Below are 24566 nucleotides of genomic sequence, written 5' to 3'. Positions count from 1 at the left end.
TGTCCAGCTTTCACTCAACAGAGCTATCCCAGGTAACCCAGGCTGGGCAACTAGACACCGGCCAGCCAGTAGCCTATTGACCCAGGGCTGCTGGGCTTTTATGGTGTGCACACACTGGCCAATAGAGGCACATATACCCCTCCCACCATTAGCATGGGTCCCTGGCATGGGTCAGAGAGTAGGCAGTGTCCTCAACCCACTTATCACTGGTAACTACCCATGCCCATTTTTTGACGACAGTCAACATGACCAAATCACCTAGAGCCATATTTTACACCATTGAGTGGCTAGCCTTGCCACGGCGCGCAGTTTGTGATCCGTGTTCTCCTATCTTGAGGATACTGCGCACCACAATAGATGCCCAAAGCGGTTGGTCTTTTTCCAACTCTTCCCCACATTGGGCACCATGTAGAGACTGTGCTGCTGCCCACAGCTCCATTCATTGATGAGTTTGAGATGGGAACACTCAGCATGTTTTTCAAACATGGGAGAAACCCCACGGAGACACAGAGAGAACATGCAAACTCCAAACAGGCATTAGTCGGAGGTCAGGATCGAACCTTGTACCTTGTGCATCGGAGGCGAAGACCTTAACCACTAAGCCATCTGGTCTCTGACACATAACTCACAAAACCAGTGTGTCACTCAACCTCAGCCCCTAACGCAAAACAATGTACCAAGCACACTAGTCATAGGTGACTCTATTGTCAGGCAGACTGATGTCCCACTCACCATGCTAAACAAGGAGAAGATTACTGTCAGCTCCCTGTCGGGTGCCAGGATCTACCACATAATCCACGCACTCAGGTCACTCCACAACAAGTACAAATATGACTCTGTCATTGTTCATGTTGGAGTGAATGACCTGAGACATACCTCCCTGGACTACATAAAAAGAGACATGAAGGAGCTCTCAGATCTTGTAGCCCACACAGGTATGACCCTAGCCCTGAGTAACATTCTGCCATCACCCAGAATGATACCTTAGTACAAGGACAAAATGATTGACTCCAACAATTGGCTAAGCTTCTGGTGTCATTCTAAGGGATCCAATATCTGTCAGCCTGGGATGACATGATCGACAGGCCACGATGCTTTGCCAGTGATGGCCTGCACCTGTCGCCCCTGGGTTTCCGGATACTGGTTAAGGCACTTGCCTCGCCTATTGTGCCTTTTTTAGGCAAGGTTTAAATGACAAAATTACCACCGTAACACGTACAAGCGAGCAAAATCTGAGGGTGATGCTATTCAATGCTAGAAGTCTAAACCTCAAAATGCACTCACTCAAGGCACTCCTTAAAATGGAGAACGTCGACATCTGTGCAGTGACAGAGACCAGGTTCAAGGCTCAAGAGAGCAGCCCTACAATACCAGGCTACAATTCATATCACACCTTTCGGCCATCTAACCTTGACCGTAACACCAGAGGCAGAGGCGTGTCCATATTCGCCAAAGATATCCACACCTCCAGGCTAGTTGCCCAACATAATGCATCCGAAATTCTCCAGGTGCTACTAACACTGGGGAAGACTGAAATCCAAATTGTAGCTTACTACAGATCCCCACCATGCCCCAAGACTCCCACTCTACTTTTCTTAACATACTGGAAAATATTAAGGTACAACCCAACATCCTCATACTAGGACACTTCAACTACCCTGCCATTAACTGCGAAAATTACTCATGTACCAGCACATTTGCTCAGGGTTTTTTGGAATTCATAAATTCCAACGCCTTGGATCAGCTTATCCAGACCCCCACCAGGGGCAGCAATATCCTAGACCTGGTCATTACCAACATGGGTGACTGGTGCTCCACACCAGAGGTCAGCCCCTCATTGGTCAGATCCGACCATAACCTAATCACCCTAGACATCTACATCCCGCCCCCACCCCCGATTAAGGAAACCACTGTAAAAACCTTCTCCAAAGCCAACTCCATGCTTATTAAGACAGAATTGGCTAACTTCACCACACCCATGCAGATGAAAAGTAGTAGTACAACTGCTGAATCCTACATCAATGCATTGTATGAACACATACATGAGTGCATGGACCATGCCATCCAAAACAGAACCAAGACACTTTCCTCCAAAAAAAAAAGAAGCCAATCTGGTGGTCCCCTGCCATTGGTAAACTCTACAACAGAAGGAAAAACTGTTGCAAAAAAGAGTAAAATCCCAAGACTGGAAAAAATTCCTTGTCAGCCTCAGTAAGAAGCTGAGATCCCTCATAAAATTGCTACAAATTCTAAAGGCAGCCAAAAGGCATTCTATAGTTATGTCAAGGATCTCAATGGCAACACTCAGATCTGCTCTGAGTTACAGCACAATGGCACTAAACATACAGAACCAGCTGATAATGCCAATATCCTGGCAGATAGGTTCAGTGCAAATTTCACCACCCTCTCACCCACCAAAGGGCCCATCTCTATACCGGATGAATGTCAAGTCCCTGTAATCACAGCCTCACAGTGAAAAACGTACTCGCCAAAGCCAAGAATACAGCATTCATGGGACCTGACAACATCCCAGGCTGTGTTATGCATGAACTACAAAATTAACTGGCACCCCACCTAAGCACCATGTTCAGTCATAGCTTCACTACAAGCTTTGTGCCTACTGAATGGTGCACAGCTACGGTGATCCCACTCCACAAAGGGGAATCCACCACAGGCCCCAGGAACTACCGGCCCATCAGTCTGGCGAGTCTGATCTGCAAAGCCATGGAACATATCATCATGGAACTTATAAACAAAGACATAGGTAACCTGAAACTCTGGACCCCACCCAGTTTAGGTTTATGAAAGGTAGATCATGTCTCCTAAACCTGATTAACTTCTTTGAAGCAGTCACCAAAGCCTTGGATGAGGGTAAGGCAGTTCACACAGCCTACCTAGACCTCATCAAGGCCTTCAACACCATTCCCCACTCTGGTTTCATCAAAAAACTCATGAAACTGGGCATAAACCCTTATGTCACGTGATGGGTTGCCAACTGGCTCAGACAGAACCCACAACGTGAAAGTATCAAATTCCAAATCCAACTCCAGACCAGTGACAAGTGGAGTACCACAGGGTTCAGTCCTGGGTCCCCTCCTGTTCAGCATCTACTTCTCTGAATTCCAGGCCAACACAAAGGGCTTATGGCTAACAAAGTTTGCAGACAACTGCAAACTGAGAGCCATTATTGAATCCCCTAATGATGTGGACATTCTACAAAAGGGCCTCTCTGAGACAGATGTCTGGTGTCAAAGCCATGGCCTCAAGCTCAATGCTAAAAAAATGCATAGTCATCCGCTTTGGGAAAAAACCCTGTGCCAATGAACTACCACATAAGTTGTAGCCCACTCAACACCGACAGTATGATATGACCTGGGGACACAAGTGGACAGTAGTCTCTCCATTGATAACCACATCACCATAGTAGTCAGGAAATCCTTCTATGTGGCACACCTCATCACAAAAGGTTTCTCATCTACAAAAAAAGAGGTCATTGTCCCCCTCTACTCAGCCCTCATTTGACCTATTATAGAGTACAATGCCCTGCTTGGGATGTACCTCACAAGACATTTGCAGTAACTGGAAAGACTGCAGAAATACCTCACAAAGAGGATCACCGTCCTCAAACAGATACATTATGCAGACCGTCTTAAAAAACTCCAGCTCTACTCCATCACATATCGCCTACTCAGAGGCAATCTCTGCCTAACATATAAAGCCATGTCAAACCCAGAGTGGTTGGACATGCTACACTTAAAAAAATCCCAATCCCTTCAGGCCACATGCTCCAGGGACCTAAACCTTGCCACCACAATAAACAGAACTTGCTGGAGGGATAGGTTTCTGTCCCAGAGACTTCCCATGCTCTAGAACAAGCTGCCCATTCATAGGTTCATATGTTCATAGGTGTGTACTAGGCTAGTGGCCCTGGAGCCTTAACAAACATAGCCCATAGGATTACCCTGACATTGTGCCACCTGACCTTAGTTCCCAGTGTCTCTGTTGAGTAGAGCCACTGGAGTGATCCCTGGGGTGAATTTTCTATTTCCCATCCACTCAGCAAGGTTTCTATTGAAGAGGGCCAGTGAGGTGCTCTGTCTGACATGTTAGGGAAGTCTATTCCATAGCAAGGGCAGTCTCTGGGTTATGAACCTGTACCTCCAGAGGATTCACTAGACAATGTCGAAATACTGCAATGTTGAATTTCAGTATTTCGAGACTGAAAAGTCGAACATTCATAGGTTCATAGGTAGGTACTAGGCTATCGGCACAAGGGCCTATGTAAGCCTAGCCAACAAAGTTCTCTGGCTTACGCCACCCAAGAAAGTTATTTTCCTGTGCCACTGTCGAGCAGAGACACAGAAGTGATCCCTGGGGTGTATTTCCTATTTCCCATCCACTAATCAAGATTTTTCTTGAAGAGTGCTAATGAAGAACTTTGCTTGACATAGATGGGTAGCCTCTTCCAGAGTATGGGAAGTCTCTGGGACAGGAATCTATCCCTCCAGCATGTCCTGTTTATTGTGGTGACAAGGTTTAGGTCTCTAGAGCGTGTAGCTCAGAGGGATTGGGATTTCTTTAGGTGTAGCATGTCCAACAGCTCTGGGTTTTATATGTTAGGCAGAGATCACCTAAGAGTAGGCAATATGCTATGAAGTAAAGCTGGAGTTTTTTGAGACGGTCAGTGTAGGGCATTTGTTTGAGGCCAGTAATCCTCAGCTGCTGCAGATGTCTTGTGAGGTACATTCCAAAAGGGGGTTGTACTCTATAATGGGTCTAATGAGTGTTGAGTAGAGGAGAACAATGACCTCTTTTTTCCTGGATGAGAACCCTTTTATGATGAGGTGTGCCACATAGAAGGACTTCCTGACTACTGTGGTGATGTGACTATCAAAGGAGAGACTACTGCCCACCTGGGTCCCAAGGTCTCTTATCACACATTCGGTGTTAAGTAGATTGTTGCTTATGTGGTAGTTCATGTGTACAGAGTTTTTATCAAACGGAATGACACTGCACTTTTTGGCATTGAGCTCTGACATCAGACATCTGTCTCAGCAAGGCCCTTCTGTAGGATGTCCACATCATTTGGGGACTTGACTATGGCTCCTAGTTCTTCTGTCTTAAGAAGCATGAAGTTGGCTTTAGAGAATTTTTTTACTGTGGTTTCCTTAATGGGGGGTGGGGGCAGGATGTGGATATCAAGGGTGATTAACTTATGGTCGGATCGGACCAACGAGGAGTTGACTTCAGGTGTGGAAAACTGGTCACTCATGTTGGTAATGACTAGGTCTAGGATATTGTTGCCCCTGGTGGGGGTGTAGATAAGTTGATCCAGGGCATTGTAGTTTATGAATTCCAGAAAGCGTTGAGCTAAGGAGTTGGTACATGAGTAGTTTTCCCAGTTAATGGTGGGGTAGTTGGAGTTGCCCATTATTAGGGTGTTTGGTTGAACCCTAATATTTTCCAGCACATCAAGAAAAGAGGAGTGGGAATCCTGGGGCATGGTGGGGAATCTGTAGCAAGCTACAATTTGGATTGCAGTTTTGCCCAGAGTTAGTTGCACTTGGATAACCTCGGATGCATTATACTGAGCAACTAGCCTGGAGGTGTGGATCTCCTTAATGAATATGAACACACCTATGCCTTTGGTGTTTCGGTCCAGGTTACATGGCCGAAAAGTGTGGTATGAGTTATAGCCTGGTAGTACAGGGGTGCTCTCTGGAGCCTTGAACCAGGTCTCAGTCACTGCACAAATATTGATGTTCTCCATTTTAAGGAGTGCCTCGAGTGAGTGCATTTTAAGATTTAGACTTCTAGCATTGAGTAGCATTCCCCTCAGTTTTTGCTTGCCTGTTCCTGTTATGGTGGTGAATGTGTCATTTGAACCTTGCCTAATAAAGGCACTATAGGGACAGCAAGAGCCTTAGCCAGTATCCAGAATCCCGGGGGCGGCAGGTGGAGGCCATCTGTGGCAAAGCATTGCGGTTTGTCGACCATGTCATCCCAAGCAGACAGATACTGGATCCCCTTAGAATGACACCAGAAGCTTAGACAATTGTTGAAGTCAATCATTTTGTCCTTGTACTGTGGTATCATTCTGGGCGATGGGAGAATGCTACTCAGGGCTAGGGTCATATCTGCCTGGGCTACAAGATTGGAGAGCTCTTCCATGTCTCTTTTCATGTAGTCCAGGGAGGTACATCTCAGGTCATTCACAGCAACATGGACAATGACAGAGTCATATTTGTACTTGTTGTGGAGTGACCTGAGTGTGTGGGTTATGTGACGGATCCTGGCACCCGACAGGCAGCTGACAGTAGCCTTCTCCTTGTTTAGCCTGGTGAGTGGGACATCAGTGTGCCTGACTATAGACTCACCTATGACTAGTGTGTTGGGTACGTTGTTTTGCCTTATTGGCTGTGGTTGAGTGGCGCATTGAGTTTGTGGGCTATGTGTCATTTGGGTTGTGTTGGGGGATGGAGGTTGCTTACGTTTCTGCTTTGGAGGTCTCTGTTGCTTAGACAGGTTATTATTGAGAGCCTCCGCTAATGTTTTTGTATTACTATGTGATGAGTGTGGTGTGGTGCAAATGTTTACCTTCTCCTCGTGACTGTCAAATTCAGTCTTGGTTGGAGAGAGCTTTCCCTCCAGTTTGGCTAGATAAGTACATCTCTCACAGGTTGTACTGTTGGGTGGTAGGAGGAGAGGGTTGTCTGTGTACATGAAGCAATTTCTACATTGCCTCAACATGCCCAGATTCATCAGATAGACAGGAAAGAACACTGGGAGCGGACCGTTGGACATGCCTGAATAAAAAAACTATTTTCCTCTAGATAAGTGAGGAAAGTGAGTACAAGAGCTGTTTTTCTTTAAGCAAGTGAGAAAAGTAAGGTAATAAGGAAGGTTGAGTGCTATAGTAATTAGTAGCTTACTTAGTGCTTACAAGTTCTGAACAAGTGCTGAGCACGAATAAGCAAATTTAAGTGCTAAAACTAAGAATCTATATCTGCACTAGATGAGTTACAGGACAGAAATAAGTGCAAATGCAGGCTTTCAAATCAGAAAGTTGAGAGAGATGGAAGAGATTGCCCAAACGTACCATACTGAAACACCCAAACACAACGTTCACATACCCGAACACCCAAAATCGGGAATAGCACAATTGCGACCATACACACACAAACATGCACCTACAAACTACACTAAAACAAACCAAACAACACACACAAACACAACATAAAACACACACATACCTACCCTACCTATAAGCAGAGGTCAAGCCCCCCTGCACCCCCACACCCTCCTACTTATATATACTAACTCCAAGGTTGCACTAAACACACAAAAAACACCACTACACACACTCACACACACTAACATCCCTAGCCAATGCCCTTACACAAACACCACTTACCTAAAACCCCAGATAAATCCACAAACTGCACCGCACATCACAAACATGACACCACAATAGCAGATTCGACATTTCCACATTCGACATAGTGCAGCTTCTCGTAACTGCACTTTCGTGTATTCATTCTCAAAGTACTGAAATTCGACATTTCAGTACTTCAAGATTCTCAAGTGTTTCTCCTCCAGCACGTTCAGTTGATTGTGGTAATGAGGTTGAGGTCACCTGGAGTGTGTGGTGCAAAGGGATTGGGGTTTCTTTAGATGTAGCATTTCTAACACAGCTGGATCAGACATGGCTTTGTAAGTCAAGCAGAGATCGCCTCTAAGTAGACGATATGAGACAGAGAATAGTTGGAGTTTTTTGTGTCTGTTCATATAGGACAAGTGTTTAAGGCCTATGATCCTCTTTGTGAGGTACTTTTGCAGCTTCTCCAGTTGTTGTAGGTGTCTAGTGAGGTACATGCCAAATGGGGCATTGTACTCGATGATTGGCTTAATGAGGGAAGAGTAGAAGGAGACAGACCTCTTTCTTCATGGATGTAAAACCCTTAGTAATGACATGTGCCACATAGAAGGACTTTCTAACCACAGTGGCAATGTGGTGGTCGAAAGAGAGGCTGCTGTCAACCTGTGTTCCCAGATCTCTTATAACAGCTTCTGTGTTAAGTGACCTGCCATCAATGTGGTAATTCATGGGAACCAGGTTTTTCCCAAAGGGGATAACCACACATTTTTTGGCATTGAGCTTAAGGCCATGGTTCTGACACCAATCGTTGGTCTCACTGAGGCCTTTCTGTAGGATGTCAACATCACATGGGAAGTTAATAATAGCTCCAAACTTGCAATGATCTGCGAACTGTGTCAGCCAGAGACCCTTTGTGTTGGCCTGGACTTCAGAGAAGTAGATACCAAACAGGAGAGGACCCAGGACCGAATCCTGTGGGACTCCACTCACGACTGGTCGGCATGTATTTAATGGGGTAGTGTGATCCCAGTCTCACTTGTACCTTTTTTATAGTTAAGTTGAGATGAGTATCAAATTTTAGGTGGCAGTCTATGGTTATTCCTAGTAGCTTAGCCTGTGCCACTGGAGTGATTGGAGTAGAGTTTGTAAAGCAGATGGCGAATTGACTGCTATTGAAGTTTTTGTTAGAGCTAGCTATAATCATAAGCTGTGTTTTCTTAGGATTAAGGAGCAGTTGGGCTTTGGTAAGGTATTTATTTACATCAGAGAATGCTAATTAAGTTGTTTGTTGGAGGGTGGAAATACTTTGTGCAGCACAGATTAAGGTAGTATCATCTGCACACTGGATGATAGATGCATACTGTGTGGAGCTATGGAGGTTGATTGTGAAAATTGTGAAAAGCAGTGGCCCTAAGATAGACCCCTGTGGGACTCCTGTAGTTATGGGTAACAGAAGTGAGAGAGAACTTTCCTGTTTCACAGCCTGGTACCTGTCAGTTAAATAGCTATGGAGCCAGGCTAGTGTGGCCTTTGTTAGGTTATATTGGTTTAATTTATTTAGTAGGATTTGGTGGGATACAGTGTCAAATGTTTTGGACATATCCAGAAAGAGAGTTGACATATGCAGGCCTTTATTTTTGAGTTGATTTATTGTGTTAGTGAAGCAGAGGAGGGCTGTAGTGGTGCTATAGGCAGGTCTGAAACCATGTTGAGTAGGGGACAGGATATTACTGTCTAGGAGGTGTTTTAGTACTTGGGTGTGAATGCATTTTTCTAATATTTTGGCCAGGGGGGAGAGTATTGCAATGAGCCTATAGTTATTAAGATCAGTGGAGGTTTCCTCTTTATGTATGGGAGTAACATGGATATTTTCCAGAGTTTGGGAATGTAGTTTTAAGTAATAGATCTGTTTATGAGAATGGAGATTGGGATTGCAATGGCATCTGCTGTGAGTTTTAAGAAGTAGCTAGGGGGTAGGCAGCTGCGGTTGCTGAGGTTTTAGTTTGGAGAGCATCCTTTTGATAGAGCTGGTGGGCACTGTTTTGAGGGTAAAGCGTGTATATGTATTGTTTTTGGTGTGAGGGATAGTGAGGTTGGAATTGTTTTGTGATACTAGGGATAGAATTGAGTTCACAAAGTGGAAGTTGAATTGTGTTTCAATAAGAACTTTAGTATCAGAGGTGGTTAGTTTGGGAGTAGCTGTTTGGGTGGGTTTTAGCAACTGGTTAACACTTTTCCAGAATTTTTGTGGATTGTATTGGTATTTAGTCTGCAGGGTAGTATAATAAGATTTTTTTGTCCTGCCTAATGCATTTTTTTTTGCACGACTGTGCAGCTCTCGATAATTAACTAAGTTTTATATGTCCTTGCTTCTTTGGTAGTAGAGCCAGGCAGTTTCTCTGGACTCAAAGATTTGTTTGGTTTCTTTGCTGAGCCAGGGATTTTGAGATGTTCTAACCTTGACATTGCATAGTGGAGCAACAGTATCTAGCTGCTGTAGAAATGTTCTGTTGAAGTAGGCTACAGCCTGGTCAAGTGGGAGGGTTTTTAGAGGGGTCCAGTCACAGTTATAGAGTAAAGATTTGAGGATCTCAGGAAATAAATTTTTTGTGTTTCTTGTGGATCTGTAGGCAATGGTTTTGCATTGGGTTGTTCTGTTATGTATTAGGTATATTAGGTGGTGGTCGCTTAAGCTATCTGGGAGACTGCCTGTGTTGGGATACAATGTGAGGTTATACAAACAGTGCACCTACCTTGCAATTATGTCCCCTTGTTGACCACGTACACTGTAATTGTGGTAAAAATAAATAATTATAGAGCAGTCAGGTATTCAGATTTGTTTCTCATAAACACAAAGTAACCACAAAAAAGTATTTCAACTTATTACATACAGATGCCAAATACTCCTGCAAAACACATTGTTTAAAATGAGCACCCAAGACGATGCAAAGTTACTTTCATCCAAAGACATTTCCACCCCCACACAGCAGTTATGTCCACTTTGCTGTGTGCACTTCTTCAAAGTGTGATAGAAATAATACCTCTCAACCTCTTTGTAATGGTATCTGGGGCAAATCCAAAAATTATGTAAGAAATAGATTCAAAATCAAGAACAGATTTTAAATACCATCTTATATAAATAGAAAGTTGCTAGAATAGCATGTTTTGCATTTACAGGCATTTTCTGGAGGACATGTATACTGAAACTCTCATTATATAGTAACAACAATCCTCAAAGGTGTACCAGAAAACCATGAATCTTATGAGACAAAGACCACAACTATGGAGCAAATCTGGGGCAGTTGAAACCTATATTTAACAGTGCTCAAAGAACAGCAGAAGTAAATCACTTGCATCCATACATGGTCTTTGTACCCAGTTATAGCCACTTCCTGATTGTGTACACCACATACGGTCAAATGTGGTGAAAAATAAAATAGTGGTCAGAATAAGGAAGTTTTCCATCTTACTTCACACTAATGCACACTAGGCTTGACAAGTCAGTGTCTGAACTAAGCAAATGATGAGTGTCATTTATTTTTAATCAACAGCTCCTAGACCTACCAGCAGTTATACTTCTATGTGCACTTCAGATATCTGATTGTTACAAAAAAGGCCATATACTGTATTCCTGCTTTGTTTGAAACAAAGAGTAGCTACACATCAAAGTAGTCTAAGTTGGTTCTCACAATCACATTAAGCCAGAATAATGAGCAGACAGCAGAAGCAATTAGTCATACTCCCCCCCTCAGGATATTATTTATTATGCATTACTCTTAATTCACATTGAAAGCTAATAGCGCAACAGGTTTTGTGTTAACATGCATTTTTTGAAGAATAAGAAGTATAGAACTCCAATGTCTGACATTTCAACTGACTGTAATCTTCAGTTGTTTACTAAGATAAATAAAAAAATTATGAGGGACAGGGCAAGCATATGAGGCAAAATCAGAGGTGTTCTGCAAAACCAAGGACTGTTGTGAACTATGGCTAATGCAGTCCTGAAAAGCCATTCACAATATCCAGTCGCCTGCCACTATTACCAGTAGGATCAGTAGGACAGCTTACTTTTACACCATAGTCCATACAGTTTTAAGTTTGTTGACTTCCTGCTCCATCAGGCCCATGATCTACCTAGACAGTAAATCATGTAGATTGTAGTCAGGATGGAGCAGACCAAACTGAATGACCAACTTTAGAGCACTTACCCTCAGGATGCAGCAGCTGCTTAATCTTCAGGCAGGGGTACTGCTTATTTTCTTTAAGTAAAGAAACACAATTTTTGTTTAACTTTAAGTAAATACATAAACAAATAACTAGCAAAAAATGGCACCTATCGACTAGTATTATAGGCAGCTGCCTTGTTTGCCTATGCATAAGAGCAGTCATAACTGGATCAGGTTGATTTATTTCACACATGGAAATTCCAGTTCTTGTGTACAAAAAAGTGTCAGTTTTTCAAACAGGTTGAAATCTGGGCCCTGCATTAGTCAGATTCTATGTTTCAAAATGTGGTATGGGATGCACATAAAAGGTTCTACATGTGGTGCTCAGAAGATGAGTGGACGGTAATTACAGGAAGTAAGAAGAAGAAAAAGAAACTGGTGATTTACTCTCTCAGCCAAGGCTGATAATTGCACAAGGTCATGAGGAACATAAGGATCATATGCTTACATATTTTGGACTTTAAGGCTGCTAATGTCCTGCAGTGGTTAAGAAGCAAGTACTGTAAGGCCATGGTACAGAGAGCAAATAAGGTAGTCAGAAACACCAGGAAGGAAGCATCAGTTTCTCAATAACATGCAGCTTTACCAGAAAGGCTCATCCAGACTCTGCTACACTTTGCTGTGAAGGAAAGGTTAGTTTGCATTTATTTTTTGTATTTTGTATTACTTTACTGCCTTTCTATATTTTGAATACTGTGGTTTGTTTTCTTTACCTTGTGTTTTACTTGCATTCTGCTTTAATAGCATATTAAAACTTCAAAATAGCCACAGCTCTCTCACTTCCGAGTCAGGCAGAAATTAGAACTGAGACAGGCAGAAATTAGAACTGATCAATTAAGGATTCATTCATAAGATAGAAGAGGTCACTTAAGGTTAATCATTTGTTAACTGAAGGGGTGGAGCTAGGAACTAAACCTTCTATTTAAGGGGTAAAATAAAACATTTCAGAGCTTTACCATAAAGGCTCATCCAGACTCTGCTACACTTTGCTGTGAAGGAAAGGTTAGTTTGCTTTTATTTTTTGTATTTTGTATTACTTTATTGAATTTCTATATTTTGAATACTGTGGTTTGTTTTCTTTACCTTGTGTTTTACTTGCATTCTGCTTTAACAGCATATTAAAACTTCAAAAGATACCACAGCTCTCTCTGTCTCTCTTCTGAGTCTTGTGCACACTAACTGGAAATTAAAACTACGTTGTTATCGACTACTTCTCTTCTGAGTCAGGCAGAATTTTTTTCTTGCCCACCCACCCAGCCAGTTACAGTTGTCTTGTTAAATACCACTGTCTTTCTAGTTGCCTGCCTCTTATGTTAATCTGACCATATATCTCATTTCCTCTCTACTTTCACTGGCTTGTGTGAGTAATCAAAAAATCATCATTTTTGAAATCCCTCCCCTTCAACTATTTATATTTATTGGCCATCCTACTGTATTCCATAGTACCAGAATACAAAAGTGACCACCCCTTTCAACCCATCTTGCTGTTTTAAAAATAGTAACTCCCCACTAAACTTTAACTTTTTAAACACGTAAAACTTAGGTTACCTACTTTCACATCTAACTTCTCTAGTGAACACTGCAGTGTGCATTTTTTTCATCTTACCTTTAAGTATCCATCCACAAACTTCATCAGACCAATCCTGTGACTAGCACTTTCTCTAATACCTGCTGGAGAGCACTAGGAAGCCTTAAACTGATACAAGCACTCAACTCTCCTTGTTAATAAGGAGAAATTAATGGTAGGCACTAAACAGCCTATAATTGCAAAGTACCTTGCTAAGGTAAGGGAAAACAGCTTCCGTACTTTAGCATCAAACCAGGCATGTCCAAGGGTCAGCTTCCGGTGATTTCTCCTGTACACCTGGTGAATCTGGGCATACTGGGGCAATGCAGTAATTGCCTCATGTACACAGACAACCCTCTACTCCTACCACCCAACATTACAACCTGTGAGAGATGCACTTACATAGCTAAAATGGAAGCAAAGCTCTCACCACCTAAGATTGTGCTAGACAGTCAAGAGGAGAAGGTTAACACCCACGCTACACCTCAAGCAACACATAGCCCTTCTAAACCCACACCACCAACACCCACATATAGCAACACTAAATCCACATATACAGAGGCCCTTAACTGTAACCTGCCCAAGCAACAAGGACCTCTGAAGCTGAAATGCAAACAAACACCAATCACAACTAAAGTGTCACATAGTTCACAACACCAGTGTGCCACCCAGCAACAACCCTAAGGCAAGACAATGTACCTAACACTTAAGTCATAGGTGACTCTATAGTCCGGCACACTGATGTCCCTCTCACCAGGTTGAACAAGGAGAAAATTAAAGTCAGCTGCCTGTCGGGTTCCAGGATCCACCACATAAAGCATGCACTCAAGTCACTCCACAACAAGAACAAATATGACTCTGTCATTGTCCATGTTGGAGTGAATGACTTGAGACGTACCTCCCTGGACTACATGAAAAGAGACATGGAAGAGCTCTCAGATCATGTGGCCCAGGCAGGTATGACCCTAGCCCTGAGTAGCATCCTGCCTTTGCCCACAATGATACCACAATATAAGGACAAAATGATTGACTTCAACAATTGGCTAAGCTTCTGTTGTCATTCAAAGGGGATCCAGTATCTGTCTGCCTGGGATGACATGATTGACAGACCACGATGCTTTGCCAGAGATGGTCTGCACCTGTCGCCCCTGGGATTCAGGTTACTGGCTAAGGCTCTTGCCACCCCATAGTGCCTTTTTTAGGCAAAGTTCAAAGGACAAAACCACCACCGTAACAGGTACAAGCATGCAAAATCTGAAGGTAATGCTACTCAATGCTAGAAGTCTAAACCTCAAAATGCACTCTCTCGAGGCACTCCTAAAAATGGAGAACATCGATATCTGTGCAGTAACTGAGACCTGGTTCAAGGCTCCAGAGAGCACCCCTGCAATACCAGGCTACAACTCTTACCACACTTTTCGGCCACCAAACCAGGACCGAAACACCAAAGGTGGAGGAGTGTCAATATTCACCAAGGATATTCACACCACCAGGCTACTTGCCCAGCACAATGCATCTGAAATTTTCCAGGTGCAACTAACACTAGGTAAGCAGATAGTATAAAAAGCAGTCACGTCTCTTCAGACCCTGGTTCCTGGGATATCAAATCCAAATGAAGTATAAATTCACTCTCGATTTAAAACACAAAGTAGCAGTTTTATTCAGGTACACAACTGGCAAGTGCTTTCACTATCAAGCTTCATCAAGCCTATAACAGTCAAATCTAAAATGAGGCTTATATAAAAAATTCAAAAAATGTCAATCAACACAATTAATCAGTTAGTGAAATAGCCCCTTAAAGGCATCAGCTTCATAAGACATTTCATGAATCAACAAAAATTGAACAGATGCATTCTAAAATTCAACCATATCTAAACATATATATATATATATATATATATATATATATATATATATATATATATATATATATATACACATGCCTAAAAAACAATTATATATGCATATATATATAAAAAAGGACATATATCGCTTACTTAAAAACAAATACATTTATACTACATAAAAATATCATCATAAAAGGTTATGAGTCCTATTCATCAAAAATCACACTATATCTATTTTCTGTGTCTCCTATTTTTAAGGGTAGGTCTAAGAGGAACCCTATCATTGAGACCTGGGGGGATGTGTGCTTGTGTTTTTATAATCCATTTTGTCTCAGCATCTTCAGTATAATTCCTAACATCACCTCCTCTCATACTAGGTGTATTCACATGCAGCACTGAAAATAGAAACCTGTGTGTACTATCATTCTGTAAGACATGTTTAGATAATGCATTAACTTCAGATCTAACACGAATTTGATATAAGTGTTCTCTTATTCTTTCTTTCAACATCCTATCAGTTTTGCCGATATAAAATGATCGGCAGGATACACAGCTAGCAATATATACTACATGTCTAGTACTGCAGTTAGCGTTAATTTTGATAGGAAACACTTGTCCAGTGTTAGGATGTATAAAGACATTAATATCATTAATATAAATACAATAATTGCACTTGTAACAAGGTTGTGTACCTTCAAGACTTAAATTATTTCCATCTTGTTTATTGTTCGTAAAACACAATAACCTATGCAGGTTCTTTCTATTCTTATAAACAAAACACGGTTGTTCACCTGCATATCTCTTGACCTCGGGATCCAAAGTCAGTAGATCCCAATGCTTAACAATGACATCTTTGATACTATGCACATCCTGTGTATAAAACAAAGTTAACCTCTGCTGGTTCTTATTGCTATCATTGTTGACCAGGGTCCCTTCAGAATTCATTCTATAAACTTGCAGCCCTGTCTCCGAAAATATAGGGCATGCCCTTCCTTGCCTATGGTCCCTGACTTGAGTAAACGCTCTCTCAATTTCTACAGGTCTGTAATTCCTCTCATTGAACCTAACAGCTAAATCACCCAGTTCTTTCTCAAATTCTTCTGGACGTGGATTCAATCTAGAAGCCCTAATCCCCTGCCCTTTAAGGATATTGGAAAAAATATAACATGGGTGCATACTGTCTCTATGTAAAAACGTATTCTTGTAACAAGACTGTCTATGCACCCCTGTATTAAAGTCACCATTCGGTAACTGCCATATATTCACATCTAAAAAAGAGATGTTCTGATTCGAATAGTTCATAGAAAATTTTAAATAAGGAGTAAGCATATTGACTTGTTCCTCAAACACTAGTAAATCACTCAAACAGCCATCCCACAGAAAAAACAAATCATCCACGAAGCGTCTATAAAACAAGACATGTCTCCGAAATAAATCAAGACAACATAATCTTTCTTCTTCCCATAAGGCCATAACCAGATTGGCGTAGCTATTGGCACATGAAGTGCCCATAGCTACGCCATCCTTTTGAGCAATAAAGTCATTATTAAACAAAAAAATGTTACTTTCCAGAATGATTTCCAGCAGAGTGCAAAGAAAATCCACCCTAGTGGGTACTAAGTTCGAATGTACACTCAAATATTTATGAATGCTCTCAATGCCTTTACCATTCGGAATATTAGTAAACAATGAATTCACATCCATCGTGACCAATAGCAAACTTGAGTCACGATCATAGTTCCCAACTACTTCATAGAAATCTAACAAAAATTCCTTTGAATCTCTGAGTATAAACTTATTAACGTTGACATATGGTCTTAAAATTTTTTCTATGTACACAGGTAAATGCTCAGTCACCCATCCTCGACCGGCAACAATCGGTCTCATTGGGGGTTTAAAGGAATCTTTATGAACCTTGGGCAATCCATGAATAATAGGAATAGTGGGATTCTCTACAAAAAAATAACTAAATAACTGATTATCAATTATGCCTAACTTATACATGTCTTCAAGGTCACTATAAACTCTAGATATAACTTGCTGGACATCCAAAATTGTAATAAATTTGTAATACCGTGTATCTTTTAACATCTCAATCATGCTATTATTATAGGCCAACCTATCAAGGACGACTATAGGTCCACCCTTGTCAGCTGGCCTAATTGATATATTGCCATCATTCATTAAATCTTGTAAGGCTTTATCCTGTCTTATACTTAGATTTATCTTGGATAAATGTATATTCTTATTGTCTAACAAATATATATCTTTCTCGACCATCTTATCAAAAATTTCTAGTGAGGGCTGTAAATTAGGTATTATTAAACTCGGATTCCTAAACTGCCTATCCATACTCTCAACCACACCTCCAGAAAACATTATTTTCAATTGTAAGTTTCTCACAAACAACTTAATATCTAAAATTGTATCAGTAATACAACTTCGTCTCGAAGGGATGAAGGACAGGCCTTTATTTAAGACCTCAATTTCATATTTACTGAGTGGTCTATGAGATAAATTAATAACTATGTCAGTCTCCCACATTTTTTTCAGGGTTGGTTCTCTCATATCGCTGCTCTGAGCTTTCCTCTTCTGCCTCCCTCTGCTCATGGATCGACCCTGGCCCTTCCTGTAATTCTCTGCTATAGGGAAAGGGGTAAAAACCTCCCCCTCCCTATTCACATCACTCTGTACATTACGTACTTTGCTACGAACCACCTGTGTTTGTTCAGGTCTATCTACTGGGTCCGTAACAATAGAACCATTTAAATCATTAACTGATTCTTCCTGTCTAGCGTTAGTTATTCTCTCAGAATTCACTGTAACAAGCTATCATTATTCACATCTGTGATACAAACACTGCTTTCATTTGTGTTAATCGCCGACGATGACTTAAAACAGTATCATTCCTGTTATCATTCCTGTCATTATTGTTGTGCTCTGATGGTCTATTAAATCTATTACGAGCACCTGTTCGTTCACTAAAATTATTCCTAGGCCAAGTGAAGACTTGGCCACTTGAAAAGTCATTATTATCCCTAATCAATTTATGCTTTTTTTGCTCTAATAACCTTTTTTCAAACAAACCAACATTATCCATTAAATAATCCAAGCGTGGATCAACAACGCTTCTAGTAAAGTCATTATACAAGTCAATCTGTTTTTTCCTGATAGAGTCTTGAAGTGAGCATTCCTCAGGCATAAAAAACTCATTCATAAGTTTCATGTAACTAATGCTCACCTCTGTGATTTTTGATGAATAGGACTCGTAACCTTTTATGATGATATTTTTATGTAGTATAAATGTATTTGTTTTTAAGTAAGCGATATATGCCCTTTTTTATATATATGCATATATAATTGTTTTTTATGTATGTGTATATATATATATATATATATATGTTTAGATATGGTTGAATTTTAAAATGCATCTGTTCAATTTTTGTTGATTCATGAAATGTCTTATGAAGCTGATGCCTTTAAGGGGCTATTTCACTAATTGATTAATTGTGTTGATTGACATTTTTTGAATTTTTTATATAAGCCTCATTTTAGATTTGACTGTTATAGGCTTGATGAAGCTTTACCTGAATAAAACTGCTACTTTGTGTTTTAAATCGAGAGTGAATTTATACTTCATTTGGATTTGATATCCCAGGAACCAGGGTCTGAAGAGACGTGACTGCTTTTTATACTATTTGTTTGCTGACTGCCTGGGATGACTGCGAGCTAGTTTCTGATTTTATTTTTATGAACTGTTTTTTTCTGCTCGCAGTCTTTAACCAATACATGGTATTTTTGTTTATAATTTTCATTTTTTAACACTAGGTAAGACTGCAGTCCAAATTGTAGCTTGCTACAGATCCCCCCCATAGCTCAAGATTCTCACTGCACCTTTCTAAACATACTAGAAAATATTAAGATAGAACCAAACACCCTAATACTGGGTGATTTTAACTACCCTGCCATTAACTGGGAAAACTACTCATGTACCAACACCTTTGCCCAACGGTTCTTGGAATTCATAAATTCCAACACCCTGGATCAACTAATTCATAGTCCCACCAGGGGCTCCAATATCCTAGACCTGGTCATTACCAACATGGGAAATCGATGGTCCACACCTATAGTCACCCCCTTGTTAGTCAGGTCTGACCATAAGCTAATCACCCTTAACATCCACATCCCACCCCCACCCCCCAGTAAGGAAACCTCCTTAAAAAACTTCTCCAAAGCCAACTTCATGCTACTCAAGTCAGAAGTGGCAAACTTCATGACACCCATGCAGATGGGAACTGAAAGTTCAACTGCTGAATCCTACAATAAGGCACTGTACGAGCACATCCACTCATGCATGAATCGTGCCATCCCAAATAGAGCCAAGACGCTCTCATCGAAAAAAAGTAAGCCAATCTGGTGGTCCCCTGCCATAAACAAACTTTACAACAAAAGGAAGAAACTGTTGCAGAAAAGGGGAAAATCCCAGGATGCAAAAAACTCTCTTACCAGCCTTAGTAAGACACTAAGATCCCTCATAAAATCCGCCAAAGCTAGTTACGAAAATAAAATTGCCAAAGATTCCAAAGACAACCATAAGGCATTCTATAACTATGTCAAAAATCTAAATGGCAATGCTCAGATCTGCTCTGAAATAAAACAGAATGGAATTAAATATACTGATCCCAAGGATATTGCCAGTATCCTGGCAGATCGATTCAGTGCCAACTTCACCCCCCTCACCCCCTAAATGGCCCATCTCAATACCGGAAGATTGCAAATTCCGGTAATAACGGCCACACAGGTAAAAAACACACTCTCCAAAGCTAAGAATACAGCATCCATGAGATCAGATGACATCCCGGGCTGTGTACTACATGAACTACAATATGAACTGGCACCTCACCTAAGTGTCATGTTTAATCATAGCCTCACCTCAGGTTTCGTGCCCACTGAGTGGCACAGAGCTACAGTTATCCCACTCAACAAGGGGGGATCCACCTTGGATCCCGGAAACTACCGTCCCATCAGTCTGACATGCCTTATCTGCAAGGCCATGGAGCGTATTATCATGGAATTTATAAACAAAGACATTGGCAACCTTCAAACACTGGACCCCACCCAGTTTGGGTTCGTGAAGGGCCGATCTTGTCTCCTGAACCTGATTGACTTCTTCTAGTCAGTCTCCAGAGCCATGGACAAAGGTAAGGTGGTCCACACAGCCTATCTAGACCTTGCCAAGGCCTTTGACACAATCCCATACTCCTGAATCATAGATAAACTTACTAAGCTGGGCATTAATCCCTACATCACCCAGTGGGTTGATAACTGGCTTACTGATAGAACCCACACTGTAAAAGTAGCCGACTCCAAATCCAGCTCCAGACAAGTGACAAGTGGAGTACCTCAGGGTTCAGTCCTGGGACCGCTCTTGTTTGGCATCTACTTCTCTGAAGTACAGGCCACCACTAAGGGACTCTGGCTAACAAAGTTCGCAGATGACTGCAAACTGGGAGCCATTACTGAATCCCCAGATTATGTGGATTCTCTACAAAAGGGCCTTACAGAAACAGATGCTTGGTGCCAGAACCATGGACTCAAGCTCAATGCCAAAAAATGTATAGTTATTCCCTTTGGAAAAAAACATGTATCCATGAATTACCACATAGCTGGCAGTACACTAAACACCGAAAGTGTGATAACAGACTTAGGGACACAGGTGGACAGTGGTCTCACCTTCGATAACCACATCGCCACAACAGTCAGGAAATCCTTCTATGTGGCACACCTCATCACTAAGGGCTTTTCATCCAGAAAAAAGGAGGTCATTGTCCCACTGTACTCATCCCTCATTAGACCCATTATAGAATACAATGCCCCATTTGGTATGTATCTCTCAAGACATCTACAACAACTGGAAAGGCTGCAGAAATACCTCACTAAAAGAATCACAGGCCTAAAGCAGATGCCCTACACTGACCGCCTTAAAAACTCCAGCTATACTCTGTCACATATCGTCTACTCAGAGGCAATCTCTACTTAACATACAAGGCCATGTCAAACCCAGAGCTGTTGGACATGCTACACTTAAAGAAATCCCAGTCCCTCAGAGCCACACGCTCCAGGGATCTAAACCTTGTCATCATAATAAACAAAACATGCTGGAGGGAAAGGTTCCTGACTCAGAGACTCCCCAGACTCTGGAATAGATTGCCCATACATGTCAAGCAGAGTGCCTCTTTGGCTGTCTTCAAAAGGAACCTTGACGATTGGATAGGAGAAAGGAAATTCACCCCAGGGATCACGTCAGTCACCCTGCTAGACAGGGGTCCAGGGAAGTAAATAGTGTGGGAAGAAATAGCCAGGGAATTGTTATGGCTAGGCTTGTATAGGCCCTAGGGCTGATAGCCTAGTACCAACCTATGAACCTATGAACCTATGTATATTATCCCATATAGCAGATGATGATGCATTCTACATCATAAATATTAAATGATTTGCAGTGTGTGGATGGAACTGCAGGGATAGATGAGGAATTGGTGACTTATTGTCATAAGAATGCTTCCTTCGCAGTACTTACAACTGTAGAGTATGACTGTTTAACGAGACCATAGCTAAGGAGAAGTTTTTGTAGGTAATGATGTTTCTTTGTTCATGAAAACAGGAGAACTCAATGTTCGTGAAGACCTGCTGCAATTCATATGACTGGCAAGCTTCTCAATGATTCACTTAATTTGATAGATATAGGTAAGCTTCTAATCTGAACATTGACAACACTGGATATATGTCACTGAGTGAAAGGGAATTATTTTATAACCTGTCTGATAATGAAGACAAGGTGGGAATTATGCTAGGACAGTATGCAACAGACAATATACAAAGGGCATTTGTGGTTTGTAAAGAGCAGCACGAACAGTTACAGACCCATCCGTAGCCCTTAGCATAAATGCAGAAAAAGCTTTTGAGTATCTGGAATGGCTTATCTATTTAACACTTTAAATATGTTTGCCTTCCTTGAGGACTTTGTGTGTACATTAGCAAATCTCTATTATGTATAATCAGACAAGCATAATGGTAGAGTCTAATATTTCTCCCGGTTTTAAAAGCGAATGGAAAGTGAATCATGGACTTCAACTACCCCCTTTTGTAGCTGTGTTTACCACAGAAAAAGTGGGAGCTAAAGAAATGGAATATTTGTGCTTGGTTGACTCTAATCTCATGAAAGGGGCAACACTCTTCCACATGGATATTATTCTATTCATGACACTATACCCTACTGGATATCTTTCAAAACCGAGGGGGGTCATGGAAGAATATGAAGTGGTTTCTAACACAAGTGATGTGTGTTAGCTATAGCCTAAGTCATTCAGTTTGTCATGTGTTACCTACTATGTCGGGCAAGCCATTGTTCTAATATTTGGTGTTACTATACTAAATGATATAAAAGACTTATGAACAGCATAAATGTAGACAAAATAAAATTTAGTACCGATACACCTTTGTAGATGATGACATGTTTTGCGACCTGCACATCCAAGCCCTTCATAAAGACAGAATGGCTGAAAAAAAACTGGATTAAAAATCACTACACAACCAACACAGAAACTACTAGCATGGTACCCGAGTTTTAATGGGAAAGTATGTATTTTCTGACAATGACAAAAATCAGGGACTAAAGAGAACACTGATTGGTTTACATGACAGAAGGGTTCACTGACAAAAGGAGAAATGGGAAGGAAGAAAGGCAATTAGTGACTAATTTAAGTCAATAGTGCTACAACATGGACAGAGACAAAATGGTACATCGCAAGTCATTCCATACACTGAAAGTAGGAATTCAAGGTCTACACAGTAAACATAATCAAACTACAGTTGTAGAAATAGAGAGATGAACAACAGTAAATTACAGACCATGAAAGGACAGTGTGCATAAAGCACCTAAACGTACAAGGTGTTATAATGTATGTTACAAAACCACATTCTCAATGCCTGAGAGAGGATGAGTTTTAGTAATTTACTAATGCATTCTGCTCAGAAACAAACAGATCATGACAAACACAGATGTAATGTACTACAATAAAGGTATTACACCCTAGGGGCTGGATCTGGCAGAAAGGGAAAGGGTTTCTGAATGGGGCTGTTAAAGGGGGTGAGGGAAATGGTACAAGAAACATAGGGAACCATTGTTATGTTTGTTAAACTCTCTGGTCTCTGAAGTCCTTTAAAGTTCTCAGTGTTCACACAAAGAAAAAAGCTCCTCCAGATATTGCAAAAAAATATTCAAAACCATACAACCAGTTTTACTTCCATTAAGAAATGTTCAAACATATTCATATCTGCACCACAATGCTTTACAAGCATGATGAGCACAATTTAACATCAACAGCGAAAAACGTGTTAATCAAGCTAATTAACATTAATGGCATCACAGCTCTAATGTTCTAGTGGAAAAATATGTTTAGGAACTTTAAGTCTCTGGCTGCACACCATTTTTCTGAGACAATTTAATACAATTTTCTCATCACTCAAAAGTCAAAACCTGCCTGTATTTATGACCTGTAATTCACAGATGTGAATTTGTTGCCCCAAATTATATACACTTCATGTAGGCTGTCTTCAAATAAATGTGATGGGTATATTAAATTATGTAGTATTCTTATTACCATGGAAAATCACACAGCACCACAAATAGCAATATGCCTCATTTTTGATGAGCTGCATTTTATGTAGGTACATAGTTCTAAAGGGTCTCATTTAGTGTTAAATATATTGCTGGAAATAGTGTAAAGCAACATTTTTTCTTAGAAAAGAGGTACGAAAACTGGAAGAAGCTGTATGAAAATTATGTGCTTCCCTTCTAGCAGCAAGTGTCAGAAGGGCTCATGACGTAGTGTAATGAAGCAAACAGAAACATAGTGTTAACATATTCCAACATTGCACAGCACGTTAGTGCATAATTACTTTTATATGAGATTCTGAACCTGATGCCAAGACCACAGTCTGGTATTAATCATATTGCAACATATTTGTGGCAATGAGTAATATGGTTATTTACATCGCACTACTACTAACTCATAAGCAAAAATGCTGTTTCATTTCCAAAGCCCTTCTCAGGAAATTTCATAACTGGAACTATAAGAATATGTAGTATGCTTCAGACATCTGTCTTCTTAAAATAATGTAGCATGGTCAGTAATTTCTGAAGACACTGATGTTAGTACAAAAGTTATAAATGAATCCATACAGTTAAATATGGACTGGTTAAGTACCAACATGTGTTTATATCTACACTGTCACAAGCTAGATTTTCTGTTCAATGTACAGTTAACTCTGGGGAGCTCTAGTTTATGTAACAATAAATTGTCCAGGTTCTGGCTTGCTCCTTTCCAGAGTACAATACCCAGCAACTGTTTACAGGGATGCGGTTTTGTAAAATAACTTGTGTTTTTGGTATCTAGTGTTCTATGTCATCACCACCACAAAGACAATACCAAATATAAAATATATGGGGCCCAAAAAGCATTCACAGCAACTCTTACTTGAAGATAGCC

This window comes from Protopterus annectens, chromosome 3.part1 (assembly GCF_019279795.1).
Source record: "Protopterus annectens isolate FY-2018-M chromosome 3.part1, PAN1.0, whole genome shotgun sequence".
NCBI lineage: Eukaryota > Metazoa > Chordata > Ceratodontiformes > Protopteridae > Protopterus > Protopterus annectens.
This window is presented reverse-complemented; position numbering follows the sequence as displayed.